This window comes from Stegostoma tigrinum, chromosome 30, assembly GCF_030684315.1.
Source record: "Stegostoma tigrinum isolate sSteTig4 chromosome 30, sSteTig4.hap1, whole genome shotgun sequence".
Taxonomy (NCBI): domain Eukaryota; kingdom Metazoa; phylum Chordata; class Chondrichthyes; order Orectolobiformes; family Stegostomatidae; genus Stegostoma; species Stegostoma tigrinum.
This window is the reverse complement of record NC_081383.1, coordinates 38,924,627-38,947,180: the sequence shown is the minus strand read 5'-3', so window position 1 is coordinate 38,947,180 and position 22,554 is coordinate 38,924,627. Positions and strand designations below refer to the sequence as shown.

Genomic DNA, 22,554 nt, shown 5'->3' with positions numbered 1-22,554 from the left:
TCTATAGAACAAACGCTGGCAAATGGGATCAGATTATTTTCGGATATGTGGTTGGAATTGTAGGGTCAGACAGCTCAAATACAGATGTTTCAGACCAATCAGTCCATGCTGGCCATCATCCCAAATTAAAGTAATCCCATCTGCCTGCACATGGCCCAAATCTGTCCAAGTATTTCTTATTCAAAAACTTCTAAACATTGTAATTGTCGCCGTATCCACAACTTCCTCTGGAAGTTCATTCCACACACAATCACTCTTCAAAAAAGTTGAGAGACTTCTGAATTACCTTCTTACTTTTTGTGACAGCCATCTACCTATCTGGCCTGATCCTGCTGTGTCATTACTTCTCTAAATCTACCAGCCACCTCACTCTGTCTCTTGTATGCCCTCAATGACATTAAGCTGAAAAAGTAGCTTACAATAGCACCTTATATAAAATAAACTATTGTTCTTTACCCAAAGAGATAATATAGAGTATCCAAAAGATAATGAGTAAAAGAACCATTAATTCATGAGTGAAAGGTTTATTATTACTGTATTTCATTGTAAAATACACATGAAAATCTTTCATTTGTCACCATAATCCAGCACCATTTTGATAGTTTAAGAGAGAGAAAACGAAAAGCGATAGCTTCAAGAGGAGTCCAGCTGTGTACGAGTTCTGACCCAGCTCAGAACCACCACCGCCACCGCTGCCTCGCCAGACCCAACCAACATTGAAGCTGCCGATCCTCAGGTACCATCTTCGCCATTAGGCCCCATTCACCTTCACCACCGCCAATGCCAGGCACGCCGATGGAGACTAAAGTGAGGTAGAAGAAAACATAAAATGTTTCAGATAAAAAAGGCAAGGAAGAGTCCTGATGATCATATACCCCCACAGCAGAATCTGATGTCTGTTATATCAATTGATATGACGTATTAGCCATGTCTGTTAACTCTTGCTTGAGAGATAAATAAAAGTATTCAAGAACAATCAGATAGGCCATCTTAACTTTTCTCATAATACAAGGTAGCCAAGAATACTTTTGGGGCTGCCCTTAGTTCATTGGATTTCTATGCAAAGGTTCAGTCTTGGGTCCCTCAATAAAGGTCAAGTTTCATTGATGACAATGTATAAGACCTACCAATAGATTCACTTTGGGTTCCTCCATGGCTTCAGACTCAACCAACTCAACTAGGACAGAGATAGCAGGAACTGCAGATGCTGGAGAATCTGAGATAACAAAGTGTGGGGCTGGATGAACACAGCAGGCCAAGCATCACCTGAGGAGCACAAAAGCTGATGTTTCGGGCCTGGGCACTTCATCAGATTCTGTGCTTTTGTGCTCCTAAGATGCTGCTTTGCCTGCAGTGTTCATTCAGCTCTACACTTTGTTATCTCAACTAGGACAATGTTTATTAATGCTAATGGATTTTATAAGAAGAAGAATAGTCATCATTATCAAGAGTCATTACAAAGGCGTTCTTCCTTTCACATCCTACAACATGCTGATGGAGTAAGTATTCTATTTTCTTGATTTAAATCATATAATCCCCTCAGGTACATTTCCGAGAACAAAGCCTCAGTGCCTTTTAACGGCAGCAACACCTGATACAGTATCCAGCAGAAAGGGGGGCTCCAGAGTTGAACAGGAGTTCAGAGTGTAGGTTCTCACTGAATGAGCACTGTCCCCTGGAACACAACATGTCACAGCTGAGCCACCTTGGGAATGGACCTCTTAGAATGAAATGTCTGTCCAGATCTACAGATCTTGAATACAAACACAGAAATGAGAGATGTTCAAGTACTGGACAAACATCAGAAGAAGGCAGAGGATATATCTACAAATTGTCCAAACAGTTTAATGGTCACCTGGTATTCAGATCAAAAATGGATAGTGGGGGACAGAGGGGCAAGGTCAGCTTCACTATGTGAAACATGGCCATCCATGTGCTGTCAGATCCTAATTACAGGCAAAGTTATAGAGTAGGAATCATCCCGTTTCTGTGATCCTGCTCACCGATGTGCGGCCCAGTCTGGAAGTCAGTCATCTCCCAGATCAGGAGAAATGACGTAGAGTGCACTGAGGCAAAAAGTGAGAAAAATAGACTCTACAAATGGGAAGCAGTTAAAAAAGAACCTGCCATGATTTCCCTCCATCATGGCGACATACTTCCCCTCAAATCACAAAGCTCTTGTGAATCAGACCTAACACCCTTAAACTATTCAGAAGACAGTCTAGATTCTAAATTTCTTATTTTAGAGGTAATTGTAAGTGCGGTGTTCCAGATGCAATTTGTTTGCTCAAACTACTCTGTTAAGCAAAACACAATTTATTCAGGAGTTGTTTTTCGAGCCCTTTTTGAACCACTGAGGACATGTGTTCAAATCCCCACCACAGCAGCTGTTAGTTCAAACGAAGAACCCAAGTCTTTCCTCAGAACTCAAGTGTCTCACCCTTTAACACGAGTGGGATTAATAAATGAATAAATAAATTCCCGAATGGGTTTCTCCCCCACTCACTGAAATAAAGTGTGAAATTGTAACAGTTACAGTTCGATCAAAACAATGCAACCAGAGAAATGACAAAAGAAATGGAGGATGTTTAGAAATTGTGGTTTAACGGAAATTAGAAACTAAGTTAACAAATATTTAGAATATTGGGAAGTTGCCTGAATTTTAACACCTCATGTCCCCACTTCATGCAGCAGCAGTTCTATTGCAAAATCAGAAATCCGACAGACACTGCCATCCTGAAGCTCTCTGCTAAGTCTGCAGGGACCAAACAAGCCTTTACATCATCCTCACAATGTTCACCTGGAAAAATTGACTTGTCCTTTAATTAGATAGATCCAATCCGATAAATATTGTTAACAACATCAGGAATGCTATCCCCAAACTTGGACTATCCCTATATTTGCCAGCAGCTTGGAGGCAAACACAAATAGATCAGAGCAAATTTCTGCAGATGCAGGAATCTGTGCTGAAAACAAAACATTCTGGAGATCACAGCAGGTCAGGCAGCATCCATGGAGAGAGAGCAAGCTAACGTTTCAAGTCTAGATGCTCTACACCAAGCATAAATAGATTGTTGGAATTGAGAGTGTGTTAAGTCAATGTGTCCACTTTCAATCAAGTTACACCAACATCACAGCAAATCAATCCCTGTTAATATCTTTGTAATGCTGTGTGGTGGAGACAAATTCAACGGAGGCACATCAGAGGCCATTGCAAAGTGTCTGCAGGTTTACACTGCAAAGGCATTTGATTGGCACCAAGTTAAAACGTGCCAGGACCCAGTGCAGACATAATGGGCAATTCTGTGGCTGAATCTTATCATAATTTGGCTCTGTGTCAATTTTGTTGAGTCTCACAGAGGATACCTCACTGAGAGGCCTGGTAAGATTTCTTACCAAATCATCCCAAGTGCAATTCATTACCTCCCCTTACCCTATGACAATGCTTTTGCCTGATCCTACTGCTCACCAGGAAGGACCTCCCAGAGCTAGGATATCTGCATCACTCGCTCAGGCATGATCTTTAAATTCTGCGGTGCATTCGGCTGAGTGCTGTCAGTCTGGCGCTGTCAGATATGGCTTGTGCATTTGCCCAGGCCTGGCAGATGAAGGCAAATTGTGTATCACTTTGTAGACAGCAACTTTGTCTAACACATTCTGGGTATCCTAATGCAACATACTGACTGGCTTCACTCTACCCACTCTGATTGAGACCTCCTCAAAGAACTCTAAGTTTCTGAGACACCATTTCCCTTTCACGAATTCCTGCTGATTCTACGTCATCAGATGATGATTTTCCAAATGCTCTGTGGCGACTTCCTTCGTAACTGATTCCAACAGTTTTCCAACAATAGGGCTACAGTTACTTGTTTTTTGCCCCTCTACCCTTTTGAGTAGGGGTGACACATTGGGAGTTTTCCAATCCTCTGGTCCTTCTCCAAATTCCAAGGATCTTTGGTCCTGTTGAAACCACAAGCAGTACTGTGAGCAATTTTGGTCCTATTTAAGGAAAGATATCATTTCACTGGAGGCAGTTCAGAGAAAGTTCACTAGGATTCTCCCAGTTATGGAGCGATTGTCATTTGAGTAATGACTAAACAGGTTGGGACTGTACTCACTGGAATGTAGAAGAGTGAGAGGTGACCTCCAGGAATCATATAGGATTCTTAAGTGCTTTGACAGGGCAAATCTTGAGAGGCTGTTTGCCCTCATGGAACAGTCTAGGGCCAGGGAGCATAGTCTGAGAATGTAGTGGTGCAAATTTAAGACTATCATACAGAGGAATTTCTTCTCTCAGAAGGTTGTGACTTTTTTGAATTCCTTGCCACAGAGAGCTGTGAGGGCAGAGTTTGTGCATCTAGAGCTGAGACAAATGGATTCTTGATCAGTTGGAGAAGCAAAAATTATGAGAAAATGTCGGAAATTGGATGTGAGGAAAGTCAGGCCAGCCATGACCCAGTTGAACGGTGGAGTAGGCTCAAGGGGCAGTATGGCCTAATCCTGTTCCTATTACTTATTTTCTCTCACTTGTCCTCACCCACCCAAGCCCTGATTCTGCAAACTATACGGCATCTCTACTCTGCCCAGCACTCTGCCCCACCTGCACCAGCACTAGCTACTGTATCACCCACTTTCATCTCACTCTATCCCTCCCTTTCTGTCGCTCCAGGAGTGGACAACACACAATTTGGCAGAAAGAGCCAAGACCAGTGATGGGCTGCCTGACATTTTATGCATTCGCTGAGAGCGATCTTCCTTGCACAAGCATCCAGGCTTTGTGTCTGCACGGAAATGCAATGCAAGACAGAAATTCTGAGAGCAATGTAATTCTGGCTGAGGTGACAAAATGCAATGTGGCATGGCAGGGATGCTGTGAACATCCAGATAGTCTCACAGTGAGTGATTGCCAAGAGAGTTAGCAAACAGCCCTGAGATGCAGCCTGGTCCATTCTGTGAGCTTGGCACGTACTGTATCCATGCAGCAATATTTCAATACCAGAGAAACATAAAACACTGATTTTAAGCTTAAAAGCATCCTGCAAGTGGATTGGGGTGGTGCCTTGAGAATCCTAAAAGGCTGGGGGATGCTTGATGCGAGCAACCATAGATACATATCAGAGAATCACAGAATTGTTACCATGCAGAAGGAAGCCATACAGTCCAATACATCTGCATCAGTTCTATTCTCTAGTGCCAGCCTCCTGCCCCTTCTCCATATCCCTGCACTCCATTTCTGTCCAAATATTTATCCAATGCCTCTCTTGAATGCTTTAATTGAACCTGCTTCGCTCACATTTCCAGGCAATGCATTCCAGACTCGCAATATTCACTGGGTAAATAAGTTTTTCTCACATCATTCTCATTTCTTTTCCACATTAATTTAAATCTATACCCTCTCATTCTCTTTCTCTTTCATGAGAGAGAATAGTTTCTCTCTATCTAAAACCAAAGAGAAGGCATAAAAGTTCAACAGAAACCGCTGAAAACCTGAGGACTGGGAGAAATTTAAACTTCAGCTCAGGCGGACAAATGGTTTAATTCGCAAAGGGAAAATAGAAGATGAAAGTAAGCTGGTGGAAAACAGAAATAAACTGGCTGCAAAAGCTTCTACTGATATGTGAAGAGAAAAAGACATGTGAAGACAGAAGTAGGTCCCTTGCAGTTTGAATCAGGTGAAATCATAATGGACAACAAAGAAATGGCAGACCAGTTAAGCAATACTTTGGATGTGTCTTTACTAAGGAGGACACAAATAATCTTCAGGAAATGCCAGTGGGCAGAGGGCCAAGCATGAAGGAGGGCCTGAAGGAAATCCTTATTTGACAGAAAATGATATTTGGGAAAGTTTTTGGGATTAAAACCTAATAAATCCCTAAGGTCTGATGCTTTGCATCCCAGAGTACTTCAGGAAGTGGCCTGAGAAATAGTAGAAGTAATGGTGATCATTTTCCAGCATTCTGTAGACTCTGGAACAGTTCCAATGGACTAGAGGGTAGCAAATGGAATCCCACACGTTGAAAAAGGAGAGAAAATGGGGAATTACAGATCAGTTAGCCTGACATTGGTGGTGGGGAAAATGCCGGAGTCAATCATTAAGGATGGAATAACTGAGCATTTGGAAAGCAGTGACAGGATCAGTGCAAGTCAGTATGGATTCATTAAAAGGAAATCACGTTTGTCAAATCTTCCAGAATTTTTTGACGATGTGACCAGTAGAGTAGACAAGGGTGAATCAGTAGATGTTGTGTGTCTGAACATTCAAATGGCTTTTGACAAGGTTCCACACAAGAGATTAGTCGGCAAAATTAGCCAGCTTTTATGGTATTGGAGGCAATGTATTGCCATGAGTAAAGAACTGGTTGGGAGACAGGAAGCACGGAGTTTGGGTAAATGGGTCCTTTTCAGAGTGGTAGGCAGTGACAGATGGTGTGCCACAGGTTTCAGTGCTGGGACCCCATCTGTTCACAATGTACATTAACAATTTGGACAAAGGAAATGAAGGTGATATCTCCAAGTTTGCAGAAAACACTAAGCAAGGTGGCAGCGTGTGCTGTGAAGAGGATGCTAAGAGGCTTCAGGGTGACTTGGGCAGCTGGCTGAGTCAGCAAATACTTGGCAAGTGCAATATCATGTGATTGAATGTGAGGTTACCCACTTCAACCACAAAAACAGGAAGGAAGATAGTTATCTGAATGGCAGCAGTTTAGGAAAAGGGCAGGTGCAACAAGACCTGGGTGCCATGGCAGAAGAGTTACTGAAGGTTGGCATACAGATGTGGCAGGCAGTAAGGAAAGTTATTGGCATGCTGGCCTTCATAGTGAGAGGATTTGAGTATCAGAGTAGGGATGTCTTGCTGCAGTTATACAAGGCCTTGGTGAGGCCACACCTTGAGTATTGTGTGTAGTTTTGGTCTCCCAGCCTGAGGAAGGTTATTCTTGCTACACGGGGAGTCTGGTGAAGGTTCACCAGACTGATTCCTGGGATGGCAGGGCTGACATATGAGCAAGGATTGGGTTGACTTGACCTGCATTCGCTGGAACTTAGGATAATGAGGGGGATCTCAAAGAAACATACAAAGTCCTGATGGGACTGATGTGGAAAGACTATTCCCAATGTTGGGGAAGTCCAGGACAAGGGGTCACAGTGTAAGAGTAAAAGGGGTAATCCTTTCAGGACTGAGATGAGGAAGAATTTCTTCATTCAGAGAGTTGTGAGCCTGTGGAATTTTCTGCTACAGAAAGCTATTGGAGCCAGTTCATTCGATATATTCAAGCAGGAACAGGACGTGGCCTTTGTGGATAACGGGATAAAGGAGGATGGGGAGAGGGTGGGAATGGGATACTGAGATTGCATGATCAGCCACGATTATAGTGAAGGGCCAAATGGCCTACTCCTGCACCTATTTTCTACATTGCTATCTTTACTCTATGCAGGCCGATCATGATTTTGAAAACTTCTATCACATGTCCTCTCAGTCTTCTTCCCGTCAAGCAGAAGTCCTAACTTAATCAATCTTCATCATCAAAGTTCAGCTATGCCCCACACTTGACAAAGGCAGCCTGGATTGAGGATACAGAGGAAGTAAGCAACCCTGGGGTTCTATACTAGGGCCTTGGTCCAGTGCTAGAAATGACACAATGACTTCTCCAATCTATAAGTGTCAGGTTTACATCTTACCAAAGGGCCCCCTGTAGGATCATCGATTAATTTATTTCTGCAAGTGGGCACTTGTGGTTGGCCACATTATCACCTGGCCCTTAGACCATGAGACCATAATATACGAGAACAAAATTGGGCCATTTGGCCCGTCAGGGCTGCTGCACCATTCAGTCATGACTGGTATGCTTCTCAACCCTTCCTCCTGCCTTTTCCCCTTAACCCTTGTTCCCCTTATAATCACAAACATACCCGTCTTTGTCTTAACTACACTCAATGACTTGATCTCCACAACCTTCTGCGGAAATGAGTTCCACAGGTTCACCACCCTCTTCCTGAAGAAATTCCTCCTATCTCAGTACTAAAGGGTTGTCCCTTCACCCTGAGGCTATGCCCTGGTGTCTTAGTCTCTCCTATCAGTTGAAATATTTGCTGTACATCCACTCTTATCAGTATTCTGTAAGTTTCAATGAGATCCCTCTCATCCTTCTCAACTCCATTGTGTACAGGCCCAAAGTCCTCAACTGCTTGTTGTATGACAAGCCCTTCATTCCTGGGACCATTCTTGTGAACTTCCTCTCGACCCCTACAAGGCCAGCACATCCATCCTTCGATACAGAACCCAAAACTATTCACAATATTTCAAATGTGGTCAGACAAGTGCCTTATTCAGCCTCTGCAGTGAATCCCTGCTCTTGTATTGTGGCCCTCTCAAAATAAATGCTAACATTGCATTTGTCTTTCTAACTATCAAATCAACCTGCATGTTCACCTTAAGAGAATTCTGAACCAGGACTCCTAAGATCCTTTGTGTTTCAGATTTCCAAAGCCCTTTTTCTTAACTGGGCTACATTTTGAGACTTCATACCAAAGTCTTTAAACCTCACACTTTCCCACATTAATTTCCATCTGCCCCTTCTGGCCCACTCTCCTACCCTGGTTTCATGACACACAGCTCGTGCTTGACAAAACTCATTGAATTCAATAATAATCCGGAATTCAGAGTCTATGTCTGACCATGAAACGATTGTTGGGGAAATATTTATATGCTTCACTAAAGTCTTTTACGGAGCAAACCTGCCATCATTACCTGGTCTGGCCTATATGCGTTTCTAGAGCTACAGCGATGTAGGTGATTTTTAGAATCATACAGCATGGAAATAGACCCTTCAGTCCAACTAGTCCATGCCAACCATGTACCCAAACTAAACTAGTCCCACTTTCCTGCATTTGTCCCATATCCCTCAAACCTTTTCTATTCACGTACTTATCCAAATGTCTTTTAAATGTAATACCTCTACCCACACCCACAGCGTCCCCTGCCACTTCATTCCACACACAATACACCCTCTGTACAAAAAAGATGACCCTCGTGTCCTTTTTAAAATTTTCCCCTCTTACCTTAAAAATAAGCCTCTGAGTTTTGAACTCCCCATCCTCGGAAAAAGATCCTTCCTTCTTGCCTTATCTATTCCCCTCGTGATTTATGAACCCCTATAATGTCACCCCTTAACCTCCTGTGCTCCAGTAAATAAAACTCCCACCTATTCAGCCTGTTTCTCTGTCTCAAACCCTCCCTTCCCAGCATTATCCTGGTAAATCTATTCTGACCCTCTCCAATTTAATAATTTCCTTCCCACAGCAGAGCAACCAGAACGGGACACAATATTCCAAAAGAAACCTCGCCGATGTCCTGTACAACCTCAACATGACGTACAACTCCGACACTTAAAGGTCTGAGCGATGAAGGCAAGCATGTTAGATGCCTTCTTAGCAGCTTGTCAACCTGGGATGCAATTTTTAAAGAATTACATACCTGAAGCCCATAGTTTCAAGATTTCTTGCTGCAACACAGTTCAGCTAAAGATGGTATAGTATAGTTCACCATTCCCCCAATGTTGTGTTTGATGCCTCATGAATCCAAACCCATTTCTATCATACTTGTCTTTAAGTCAAGCATTCATCTCACTCATCTTATAAATCCTGTGCCAATTTTCTCCTGGCTCAGCATGTCATATACTATCTGTTTTTATATTAAAGGGAGTCACAAATGGGCTTAACCAGCCTTATAAGTAGGAATATACAGAATTCTTTCTATCTGAGCAATGTTACTTCATCTTTCAGGCATCCATCCAGAGGAGAATAGCTGCTTCCACACTGGAGATTGCAGTTTTCAATTATCATTCATAGTATTTGACTCACCTCAGTCATCTGCAGATTTGTCCTCACTGAGGAAGGAGAAATTTACCTGAAAGCAACTGATTTTGCCTTGTTCCACAAAAACTGAACATGAAGATGCCCAAAGATGAACCCTGGTAAGCAAACATCAGGAAAACAAACTCGTACTTTCCAGTGCCGTTTCGAGCACTCATTCCCACCATTTCTTGGATATGATTGACTCTCTCACCAGCCACTACCTCATCCTGGTGCTGTTGTTTCTATCAGCCAAATCACAGTATCCTGTTGCCTCTAACTTGGCCACGCATACCACTATTTATCAATAAGGTAACATGAATTCCTTATTCAGCCAGGAGCAAAGGGATATCAGCACAGCACTAGGATAGGCTGTAATTAGAGCACCAGAGTCCTGTCAAAGGGCTATAGTCAATAGCTTATTTAGGTCCTTTGCTGCTTCAATGGTTCCATGCCGCATTCCAGACAAGGAACAGGACAGAGGAATAAACTGCTTGTGGCTGGAAGAACAAACAACATAAACCTAAAACTGGTCTGTACACGTATGGGAAAGCTTGGAGTAATTAGTCACTGGATTTAAGATCATGTTTAAACATTCTGCAAAATGCAACTGAAATGCCAAAAAGGGATTTTTTTTGTTTATATATCAAATTATTCTAATAAGCCTGTTCAGGTTCCTGTATATGCATACCGATTCTACTTTTCACTTAAATTTCATTTTTTACTTTTATTTTGAGCGAAGTGGCTTTCCTTAACAGGCATCTGAGGCCATCACTTTTCTCCTTTTAGAATTCCAACTGCAATTCAAATATTTTAGAAAACCAGTCCCTTGGATGCAGATGAAGAAGAGCATCAGGGAACTGTGAAGTGTGTAATTGTCTACAGAAATAACATTCCTGAACAACACCTCATTTTAGGTGCATGCCCTTAAACCATGTTTGATTAACCCTTGTACACACGGACCTCATAATTTCCCAGCAGAGTTTTTCGAGGTCTCAAAGAGCTCAGTACAGCCTGCCTTGCCGCCAACAGTGAGTAAATAAAACAAAACCAACATTTGCTTCACTACTGGAGCACTAATGCTGCGATTCTAATTTTACTTCTGAATATGACACTAAACTGCATTTTTGGAGACTACTCCAGATCAATATTGGAAACAAGTAGGATGTAGCTCAGATGCTAACATAAGAAAATACTTCAGATCTTGAAAGGTGTTTCCACACTGGTTATTTGGCTTGGTCCAACTCTAGTGCGGAGTGTGTTATCAGATTGCTTCTCTCATGGGTACTAAATGCTGGCCCAGCCACCAATGCCCACATCCCACAAACAAAAAGTTCTTCATTTTAAATCTGAGTCAATAAATTTTTGTTAAACAAAGCTATGAAGGAATATGAGCCAAAGGCAGGTGCTTGGGCTTGGCCACAGACCTCATAGAACATAGAACATAGAACATAGAACAGTACAGCACAGAACAGGCCCTTCAGCCCACAATGTTGTGCCGACCATTGATCCTCATGTATGCACCCTCAAATTTCTGTGACCATATACATGTCCAGCAGTCTCTTAAATGACCCCAATGACCTTGCTTCCACAACTGCTGCTGGCAACGCATTCCATGCTCTCACAACTCTCTGCGTAAAGAACCTGCCTCTGACATCCCCTCTATACTTTCCACCAACCAGCTTAAAACTATGACCCCTCGTACTAGCCATTTCTGCCCTGGGAAATAGTCTCTGGCTATCAACTCTATCTATGCCTTTCATTATCTTGTATACCTCAATTAGGTCCCCTCTCCTCCTCCTTTTCTCCAATGAAAAGAGACCGAGCTCAGTCAACCTCTCTTCATAAGATAAGCCCTCCAGTCCAGGCAGCATCCTGGCAAACCTCCTCTGAACCCTCTCCAAAGCATCCACATCTTTCCTATAATAGGGCGCCCAGAACTGGACGCAGTATTCCAAGTGCGGTCTAACCAAAGTTTTATAGAGCTGCAACAAGATCTCACGACTCTTAAACTCAATCCCCATGTTAATGAAAGCCAAAACACCATATGCTTTCTTAACAACCCTGTCCACTTGGGTGGCCATTTTAAGGGATCTATGTATCTGCACACCAAGATCCCTCTGTTCCTCCACGCTGCCAAGAATCCTATCCTTAATCCTGTACTCAGCTTTCAAATTCGACCTTCCAAAATGCATCACCTCGCATTTATCCAGGTTGAACTCCATCTGCCACCTCTCAGCCCATCTCTGCATCCTGTCAATGTCCCGCTGCAGCCTACAACAGCCCTCTACACTGTCAACGACACCTCCGACCTTTGTGTCGTCTGCAAACTTGCTGACCCATCCTTCAATTCCCTCGTCCAAGTCATTAATAAAAATTACAAACAGTAGAGGCCCAAGGACAGAGCCCTGTGGAACTCCACTCACCACTGACTTCCAGGCAGAATATTTTCCTTCTACTACCACTCGCTGTCTTCTGTTGGCCAGCCAATTCTGTATCCAAGCAGCTAAGTTCCCCTGTATCCCATTCCTCCTGACCTTCTGAATGAGCCTACCATGGGGAACCTTATCAAATGCCTTACTGAAGTCCATATACACCACATCCACAGCTCGACCCTCATCAACCTTTCTAGTCACATCCTCAAAAAACTCGATAAGGTTTGTAAGGCATGACCTAGCCCTCACAAAGCCGTGTTGACATAGAGGGTAGAAAAATGCTTGAGGGGCTGAATGGCCCATTCCTGCTCCTTTCAACTTTTGTTGCTAACTAAATTGAGGAGGTGACATGAAATTATTACACAACATTGTTGAAAATTACTGCAGATGCTGGGATCTGCACTGAGAACAAAAAATGTTGGCGACCACAGTGGGCCAGGCAGCATCCAAGCAGATAGAAAGAGCAAACTAATGTTTCAAATCCAGATAACTCTTCATCAGAGCTGACACAAAGTGCAGAGGGAGCAGTATCTGTGCAATAGTAGGTTGGGGGTGGAGTGCTGTTGGAGACAGGCTGCTGAGCGTGCAGATTAAGTGATCGAAATGCGAGAATGGCAGAACAATTTCATGTCTAACTGGCAGACAGGAAAGAGCAGATAGTCCCACCGGAGTGAGGGGAGGGGGAAGAGGACATGGTGGCAGAGAATGCAACACGTAAGACTAAAAGCAAGGGAAGGAATGGGATTGGGTTCATAATCTGAATGCATTGAACTCAATATTAAATTTTTGCCTTCGAAGACCAGCGGGCCTCTCTGTTCTTTCCAGTTAGGCAGATGGACAGACCATTGTTCTGCCATTCTCACTTTCCGATCACTGCATCTAACAATCGGCAGTTCCCTGAACCCCAGTGTTACACCTTCATGGTCACTGCCACAAACAGCTCCTTCCCATAGCACACTGCACCGTCTGGTATTGCACAGCCCATACCCTTGGAGAAAGTCTATTGCAGATCTTGTCCCCACCTTTATAAATACCTGATTTTCCCAGCAACATTGTTTACCCTCCCCCAACCAACATTTTGCAGTAATTACCCACTCACCACACAAACCCCACTGGCACACTTTTGAATGACAGCTTGGTCTCCAGGACTGCATTGGCTTTAGACCACAGTCTGACTGTGATAAGCTGCCCCTATGTGTGTGTGCGCCTGTATGCATTTGGCCACGGTCTATGGATGTGAGTGTGTATGTATGTCTGTGTGTATAACTCACTCAAAGATAGCAAGAACTGCAGGCGTTACAGTTGGAGACAACACTGTGTGGAGCTGGAGGCTCCTCTGATGCATCCTGGCCTGCTGTGTTCCTCCAGCTCCACACTATGAATATTTGTGCCAATCAAGAGGGTTATTTTGTCTGGATGGTGTCAAGCTTCTTGAGTGTCGATGATGCTGCACTCATCCAAGCAACTGGGAAGTATTCCAACACACTCCTGATTTATGCGTTGTTAATGGTGGATGTTTTTTAAGAGAGTCACCAGGTGAGTTATTCAGCCCCTATCTGATTACAGACCCTGGTATGATCTTTGGCCACAGTCTTTATATGATAGGCCCAGGTCCATTTTGGCTCAAACGTAACCCCAGGATGGTGACAGTGGAAGATTTGGAAATGGTGATGCCATTGAATGTCAAGGGACAGTGATTGAATTCTCTCATTTTGGAGATGGTCATTGCCAGGCACAAACATTACTTGCAAATTTTCAGCAAAAGTCAGCGTGTGTTCAGGTCTGCGGCATGTTGCGGTGGACTGTTTCGGCCCTGGGGCATTGCAACTGGTGCTGAGCAGAACTATGAGTGAACTTCTCCATTTCAAATATAATGGTAGAGGGAAGGTCATTGATGAAGCGGTTGCAGTTGGACAGGCCGAGGACACTATCCTGAGGAACTCCTGCAGAGATGTCCTGGGTTTGAGATGTTTGACCTCCAACAACCATAACCATTTTCCTGTGTTCCAGATGTGACTCTAACCAGAAAAGAGTTTTCCCCCTGATTCCCGTTGATTCCAGTTGTGCTAAGCTTCCTTCATGCCACACTTGGTTAAGTGTTGTCTTGATGTCTAGATCTGAAAATATCTCTTCACTTCGGGAGTTCAGCATTTTGCATCAGGGTTATAATGAGCTCAGGAACTGAGTGTCTCTGGTGGAACCAAACTGAGCATCAATGAATCGTTTATTTCTGAGCAGGTGCTACTTGTTAGCATTGTCAATAACCCTTTCCTTCACTTTGCTCCTGATCAAGAGAAGATTAATGAGGTGGTATGCAGAAATGTCCTTTTTTTTGTGGACGGGACAACTTTTAGCAATTTCTCACATTTCCGGATGGATGCTCGTGTTATCACTTCACTGGAATAGCTCAGCAAAAGGCTGCAGCCAGTTCTGGAGCACGTGTCTTCAGTAACATAGTTGGAATGTTATCAGGGCCAATGGCTTTGCTGCACTCAGTACCATCAGCTGTTTCTTGATTTCACTTTGAGGCAATGGAATCAGTTGAAGACCATCCCCTGGGATGCTGGGGTCCTCAGTCAGAGGCTGAGGTATATCATCCACTTCACGCTTCTGAGTGAAGGTAGATACAAATGCTGCAGTCTTGTAATTGGCACAGACGTGTGAGGCTCCCCCATCATTGACGATGTGGATAGTTGTGGAGCCTCATCCTCTTCTTAGTTATTTAATTGTTCTCCACATTCATGAAGTGGATGTCGATCAGCTCTGTTGGAATCACATAGCCCAGTCTATCACTCACTGCTTTTCCTCTTTGCCACACAAGTAGTCCTATGTTGTAGCTTCACCAGGCAGACACCTTATTTTTAGATAAGGCTGACTGAAATTTGGAAATAGATTTTCCACGATTGCGATCAGGAAATTTTTCAATGCACAAAGGAGATCAGCCAAGATCTCATTCCAATGTTGCTGCACAAAGAATGTGCGATAGATGGAATAAACCCCTGGTCAGAGAGGAGGTGAGTGCACCAGAATCATTAAACAAACACCTGGGGGTGCGCAGAGACACTCTGGGTGCATTATTATCTCTTTATTCATTTGTAGGATTCAGATGTCACTGGCTGGGTCGCTGTGAATATCACATCCCAGGTGGTTCTCAGCCGCCTTCATCACAGAATCATAGAATCCCTAGGATATGGAAACAGGCCCAACAAGTCCACACCGGCCCTCAGAGCATCCCCCCAGACCCCTCCCTCATAACCCAGCTAATCCACACATCCCCGAGCACTATGGGCAATTTAACACAGACAATCCACCGAGCCTGCACATCTTTGGACTGTGGGAGTAAACCAGAGCACCTGGAGGAAACCCACGCAGACACGGGGAGAATGTGGCAAACTCTACACAGACAGTCACTCGAGGGTGGAATTGAACCGGGTCCCTGGCACTTTGAGGCAGCACTGAAGATCTTGGGGTATAAGTTGGCAACTGTGATGTCAGGAAGTGAGTTCAGAATTATGACCCAGTAACATCGAGTGGCCCAGCCAGCAACACTCACACCCGGTGAACAAAAAGTTGCTCATTTTAAATCTGATCTTGATAAGTTTTTGTTAAACAAAGCTACGAAGGGATATGAGCCAAAGGCAGCTGCTTGGACCTGGCTCTGACAGAAAGCACCAATACCTTCTGCCAAGTGGAGTGCACATTTATTGTTCCCTCAGCCCACCTCCTATTCCCTCATCAATTACTGAGTCAGACCAGCAGGCTGTCTCCAATTCTCATAACCTTCTTGGTTCTAATGAAGGGTCCAAGTCTTTCCTCATAATGAAAATGCCTCAAACTTGGACACAAGTCATAGAATCATGGAACCCCTACAGTGTGGAAAGAGACCGCGCGGCCCTTCAAGTCTAAGCCAACCCTTTGAACAGCATGCCATAGAACCCAGGTCCCACACCGTACTCCTGTCGGATTAATTTCCTCAGACCATCTCCCACTGCAACGCCACAACATTGATAATTCCACCAGTAGAAACACCAAGGAATTCTACCCCCAACTGGGAACTGAAAGAATTTGTAACAACTATTGAAAGATTAAGACAAAGAGAACTGACAATATAAATGGAGCATGTTTGGAAATTGTGGTTGAAGATTACAACAAAATAACAAATGTTCAGAATACCGGGAAGTTGCCTGAATTGTAACACTTCATTTCCCCACTTCATGCAGAAGTTGTTCTATTTCACAATCAGAAATCCCACAGAAGCTGCCATCTTGATGCCCTGATCTAGGTGTGTGGGGAGCAAGTAGGTCATTACATCCGCTTCGCAAAGCTCACCTGGATAAAGTGACCCATCCTTTAAATGCTGTTACAAGACTTTAGATAGTTCTTTCCCAAGTTTGGAAGGTCCCCTCAACATGTTGAATGAAGGGGAACTGCAATCCGTACACGAGAGCCCGAGAGAACATCACTTACAGGCTCAACAGCATGGCCAACACTCAGAGCAGGTGATCAGAAAATGCTCTTAGGATGTGGAGGAGGAAAATACAACCTAGCCCTCAACTATCTGGCACAGACAGACTCAAAACCGACACAGCGTGAGCGCACACATCATAATAATCAAACAAAATACTGCGGATGATGAAGATCTGAAACAAACAAATAAACACAGAAACTGCTGGACAAACTCATCAGGTCTGGTAGCATCTGTGGAGGAATAACAGAGTCAACATTTCAAGTCTTGTAACTCTTCTTCAGTTCTAACTTGAAATATTAGCTCTGACTAATTGGCTCCTCTCTTTAAGATCTACCTGATTGGGTGATCGCATCCTTGCATTATTTTTAGCAGAAGGCTAAAGTTATTTCCAATTAAGATGCTGCTAATTAATTTTTAAAAATTGTACTAGGCTAATATTTATTGCCCATCCCTCATGGCTCTGGAGAATGCTGCAACGAGCTGCCTTCTTGAACCTCAGCAGGCCATGGGCGCTGTTGTGGGAGCGGAATTCCAGGCCAGAAACAGTTAAGGAATGTTGATGTGGATCTGAGTCAGGATGGTTTGTGCCTTGGAAGGGATTTGGCTGAAATGGAGTTCCCATGTGACTACTGTCCTCGTACTTTTATGCGAACGAGATTGTCGGTTTGGGTGATGCTGTGGAAGCACCATTCCTGTCTTGTTTTACTGCACCTTTAAGAATGCATTTGCAATTTCTTCTGTCACTGGAAGAGGGACAAAAGAGGTTTGTTTTGGTGAAAGAGGTTTGCTAACTCTGCGAGACATAACAACGGCACAACTGTGTATAGTCTTCACACAATTTCACACACACACACACACACACACACACACACACACACACACACACACACACACACACACACACACACACACACACACAGCTGAAAAGACTTTAGTGTCAAAAATCAAAAGCTCTTGAGGCATATGGTTTTAAACTGAGGCAATCATAGCTAATTTGACATCCCAGACCATCAGCAGTTACAAATATTCTGAGTTTGCAACGCAGTGTTGGTCACCACTGAACTGGTGAACTAAAGTGTGCATGCTTAATGGTGGGAAGCTTGTGACTATGGCAGTCCACCAGGAACATAGAGTCAAGATTTCATTTCAGTCCCAATGTCCACTTTTCTAAAAGAAACTTGAATACATTATTCTGTACAATTCAAGTTACTAGTGGAATTGAATATGTATTTGGCGGTGTATGCATATAAATTTCACCAGTAATCGTCCTTAAATCTTGCTAATCTCTTCATGGAATGTATGCGTTTTATTTCTGCTAGCTGTTCATTTTGTTGTAGTTTCATGTCTGTGTGATATGTTGATACCATGCTACCTGCTGTTATGCTGTTGAGTTATTGGGTTGCTGGTAACTCCTGGTCTGATGAATGATGTGTGATGAGGGCAGATGGTGCCTTCACCCCTCCCTGATCAGATACTTGTAGTTGAGGAGCAGCTTCTCCAGTTGGGTGTAAAACGGATTGTTTATTTTTCAAATGGTAAACTGCTTCAGGGAGGTCCAAATTTGACATTTGGCTGAGCAAATGTTTGTTGAAAGCATTGAAAGGTTCTCCAAAGATCATCTCTGACAGTAGTCGAATAGTTTCTTTTCAAAATGAAATTTGGGCTCTGCTGCTTGACCTTGATTTTGTCCCTCACACCTGTCACTATTTCTGGGTTCAGTAACACGTTTGCAATTGGAAAAGCACCTTGTGTGCAGCATGACATCAGTCAGTGTGCAGGGCACCTTTCCATGTCATCAGTCGGTGTCTTTCTCCATTTGAGGATTACCTTATACACTGCTGGATGGAAATTGCACAGTTGTTTCATGATTTCTTTCATGATACCCATTGCCATCTTCGGCATTTAACTGGGGATAAGATGGAGGAGATATACTCCTGGAGTTACCAGTTTTAGTTTGGATTTTATGATGTGACTGATTCCTTCACTCACAAAATGAGGGCTGTTGTCGCTCAGGCCAATGTCAGGAATGTCAAAACTGCTGAAGTGTGTTAACAGGCATTCAGTAATCTCACTGATAGTTATTGAAATCATCTCCCAGCAGTGAGAATCATCATTTACTGTATCAATATAATCAGGTCCCTGCGAGTGTAAAGTGATCTGCTCCCAGCTTCACCCACAGTCTGGAGGTTGTTCTGTGTCATTGGTAGCGCATTAGCTTGCTTAGCCTGGTAATTATTAGATGCTGTTCTAGTAGATGTGGTCCTTAACATTGTTGTTCATTATGGCCGTGGTTAGAGCATATCATTTCCCTTCCACGGACTGGATTCAATTCCTGGTGCCTTGCATGGATGTCCCTTTTTTAATTTACTCATGGGATATAGGTGTCGCTGGCTGATCAGCATTTCATTGCCCGACCCGAGATGGCCTTGAGGAGGTGGTGGTGAGCTGTCTTCTTGAACTGCTGCTGTCCATATTCTATGGGTTGACCCACATTGCCCTGAAGGAGGGAATGCAAGGATTGTGACCCAGCAATACTGAAGCAACAGTGATATATTTCCAAGTCAGGATGGTGAGTGACTTGGAGAGGGAACGTGGAGGTGGTGGCATTCCCATATGTCTGCTGCTCTTGTCCTTCTCAATGGAAGTGGGTTTAGAAGGTGCTGTCTCAGGATCTTTGGTGAATTTCTGCAGTGCATCTTGCCGATAGTACACACAGCTGTCACTGAGTGTTGATGGTGAAGGGAATGGATGCTTGTGGATGTAATGTCAATCAAGCGAGCTGCTTTGTCCTGGATGGTACCAGTTTTTTGAGTGTTGTTGAAGCTGCACCCATCCAGGCAAGTGGGGAGTATTCCATCACACTCCTGACTGCTTCACTGGTGCTACACTGCAGGATAACTTCGTCATTTGTCATAGGATTTCAACACTGATGTTAGCATCTTCTGAAGCTTGATTTTAATGGGTGCTGCTTCATGTTGTGTGTCCCAATGCCTCAGTATATCCTTGGCCGTGAATTGGCATCAGGTTGCACACTCTGATGAAATTTAGTTGGTGATTCCAACAAATGCTTGCACTGTTTTTACATCTTTTGATTGCTGCTTTACGACAATAACTTACTAATTTTGGGATGCAGGCAAAGATATTTTGCTGTCAGTGCTCAGTGTAAATATATTTGACTTCTGGGATCTTTGAATGCAATTTCTTCTTCTTCAGTTTCAGGCTGACCTGGCGAACTCTGTATGAGAATTTGATTATGGTCAGCAAAACTCCTTTCATTGTATTTCCACATTGAAAACCTGTCAGATAATCCATCATCGCCTTCACTCCACGAAGGTCACTAACACATGTTGTCTGTGCTGACATTCCACTGGAGAAATGGAAATATCCAATGGTATGTCAAATCAGCTGAAGTTCCAAACATCTTTCAGAATGTAGTTAGTAAGTAGAGAGATAACTGCTCCTAAAATGCTGCTTGGCCTGCTGTGTTCATCCAGCTCTACACTTTGTTACCTCTGTAGTTAGAAAGTGCTACTTTCATGCAGCTTCGTTCACCAGTGATGCCTCCAGTGTTGAACATTTTTCCCTTTGCAAATTGTGACAAAATCCCTTGGATGGTTGGCATGGTGCAGTGAGATCTCTTCAGGATTTTAATCAGATCCTTCAGTTACATCTGTTAAATAGTTTCAACTGAATCAATAATATCATTCCTAAATTTGGAAGATTCCCCAGAGCGGCGAAATCATTACCAGCAGATTGCAGGAAGAATGCAATTCGGACTGAGCCTGAAAATTATGTTGTGATTGTGTTTGTGTTACAGTGGTGGGCATCAAGCTGAAACAACATCATTCAAAGAAAAGATACAAGCATCAGAGCAAATCATCTTCCTGTATAATATTTTTCTCACATTTTTCTCCTGCTTGCTTGGTGTCAATTTCTCTTTCTGCCCATGTTTCTTAATGAAACATGTAAGGGCTACATTGGTATTTTGACTCTCTAGTCTGACTGGGGCTGAGTTAATCTGATACTAGCTCTGTTTATTAACAGTTACAAATAGACAGATCCTCCTCCCTCCACTCCTTACCTGGAAATTCCTCTGCTCAATATGAAACTCCAGCTTGTTAATAAAAAGTAACTCTGGTAAAATTAAAGAAACGGTGAGGATAACATTACCTCCAGTTCTGCTCAAGTTATTGTGGCAATGTTACAGTGCTAGTCAGCTGTTCTGCAATATAATTGCACTGGTCTTTTTGAGCAGCTGGGACTAGAACCTGGGCTTCTTGGCTCAGGGTAGGGATGCTTCCAATGTGCCACAAGAGCTCACACTGTGTTGGTCACATTCTGTATCAGCAGTTTGAATCCTCGTTAATGAACTAATGTGTAACAAAAGAACAAGACAATGTAGCTCCATTTGCTTTTGCATCAACACAGGAATGGTGACCCTTTTGCTGAACCCTTGTGAGAAATTTGATACCATCCAGGACAATGCAGCCTACATGATGGCCAACGCATCCACAAATACCCATACCCTCCACCACCAATGTTCAGTAGCATCAGTGTGTACTGCCTACAAGATACACTGCAGAAATTTTCCAAAGATCCTGATACAAAACTTTCCAACCTCAAAACCACTTCTAACTAGAAGGACAACGGCTGCAGGCAGATGGGAAGATCACCACCTTCAAGTTCCCTTCCAAACCAGCCAACATTCTGACTTGGAAGTGTATCACGATTCCTTCATTGTCATTGATTCCAAACCCCAATTGCACTAACTAACAGCATTGTGGGTTTATTTACAGAAAATATACTGCAAGCTCATCACCACCTCCTCAAGTGTAACTAGGTATGGGCAATAAACATTAACATAATTAGCGAAAGCCAAACCATGGGAATGAATAATAAAGAAATATCAACAGGACTGAGACCTGATATTCACGGCATCTGAAAATGTTGGGTTACCAGAGATTAAACAGACACTCTTCCTCTTGTAATTCCTAACAAAATGACCACAGTCTCCCAGAACATGTCATGTCATTGCGCCGAAACACACCAGAGACACCCTGAGACCCAAACTCCTTCAGAATGAAATATCCATCCAGATCCAATCAAACCAACCTGAACAATGAAACACAAAAGGAAAATAACCCCTTGCATCAGTAAGCTCACCTTGGAGTGATCTTGAACATCCATGTGCAGCACTCCCTCACACAGTTTGAGTTCTGAGTTCGTACTCCTACTTCGTATACACACAGACTCCCAGGACCCATCCTGCAATGCTGTGATAGCATCGCTGATTGACAAATAGAACAAATTGGTTTATTGACAATCAAATCAGTTAGTGCAAGTCATTTGGAGAGTTGCTTAAGAATGTGAGGCCCATTTCTCAAAGTATGAAAGAACATTGTGTTCCAGTGTGATCATACGATACATCCTCTTTTTACTAAAATGTTCAATTTTGATCAAGTCGACACTGATGAGAGAAGATGGTCAGGACTGTGAAAGAACGATTTCTCTAAGTTTAACCCAAGTGTCCATATCAAACAGGATTGACTTGGACGCAAATGTGGAATAAATCTCCTTAAACCTTGCCTCACACTCTAACGAAAGCTCCCTGTGAATGAGAGTGATGTTACCAGGGTCAGTGTGAATTCTCCTTGCTGCATTTCTGGGGATAGACTGGGTTAAAACATATTTATAGTGAACCTTAAAAAACTTCCCATACTTTTCAAAATAATCTTCCAAATTTTGGGGCACTGTTGGCAAGGCCACCCTTTCTTTTCATTCCCTAATTGCTACCACTGAATG

The 22,554-nt window shown here is 43.2% G+C and overlaps 1 long non-coding RNA gene across 1 annotated transcript; it reads right to left on the bottom strand.

Moving 5' to 3' along the window:
• Positions 1-508: 508 nt before the first annotated feature.
• On the bottom strand, positions 509-22,230 carry LOC132206074 (uncharacterized). The gene is made up of 2 exons (XR_009442803.1): positions 21,916-22,230; positions 509-802 (listed from the first exon to the last, which is right to left on the bottom strand). It is a non-coding gene; the product is annotated as an uncharacterized LOC132206074 (long non-coding RNA).
• Between the last annotated feature and the right edge of the window lie 324 nt (positions 22,231-22,554).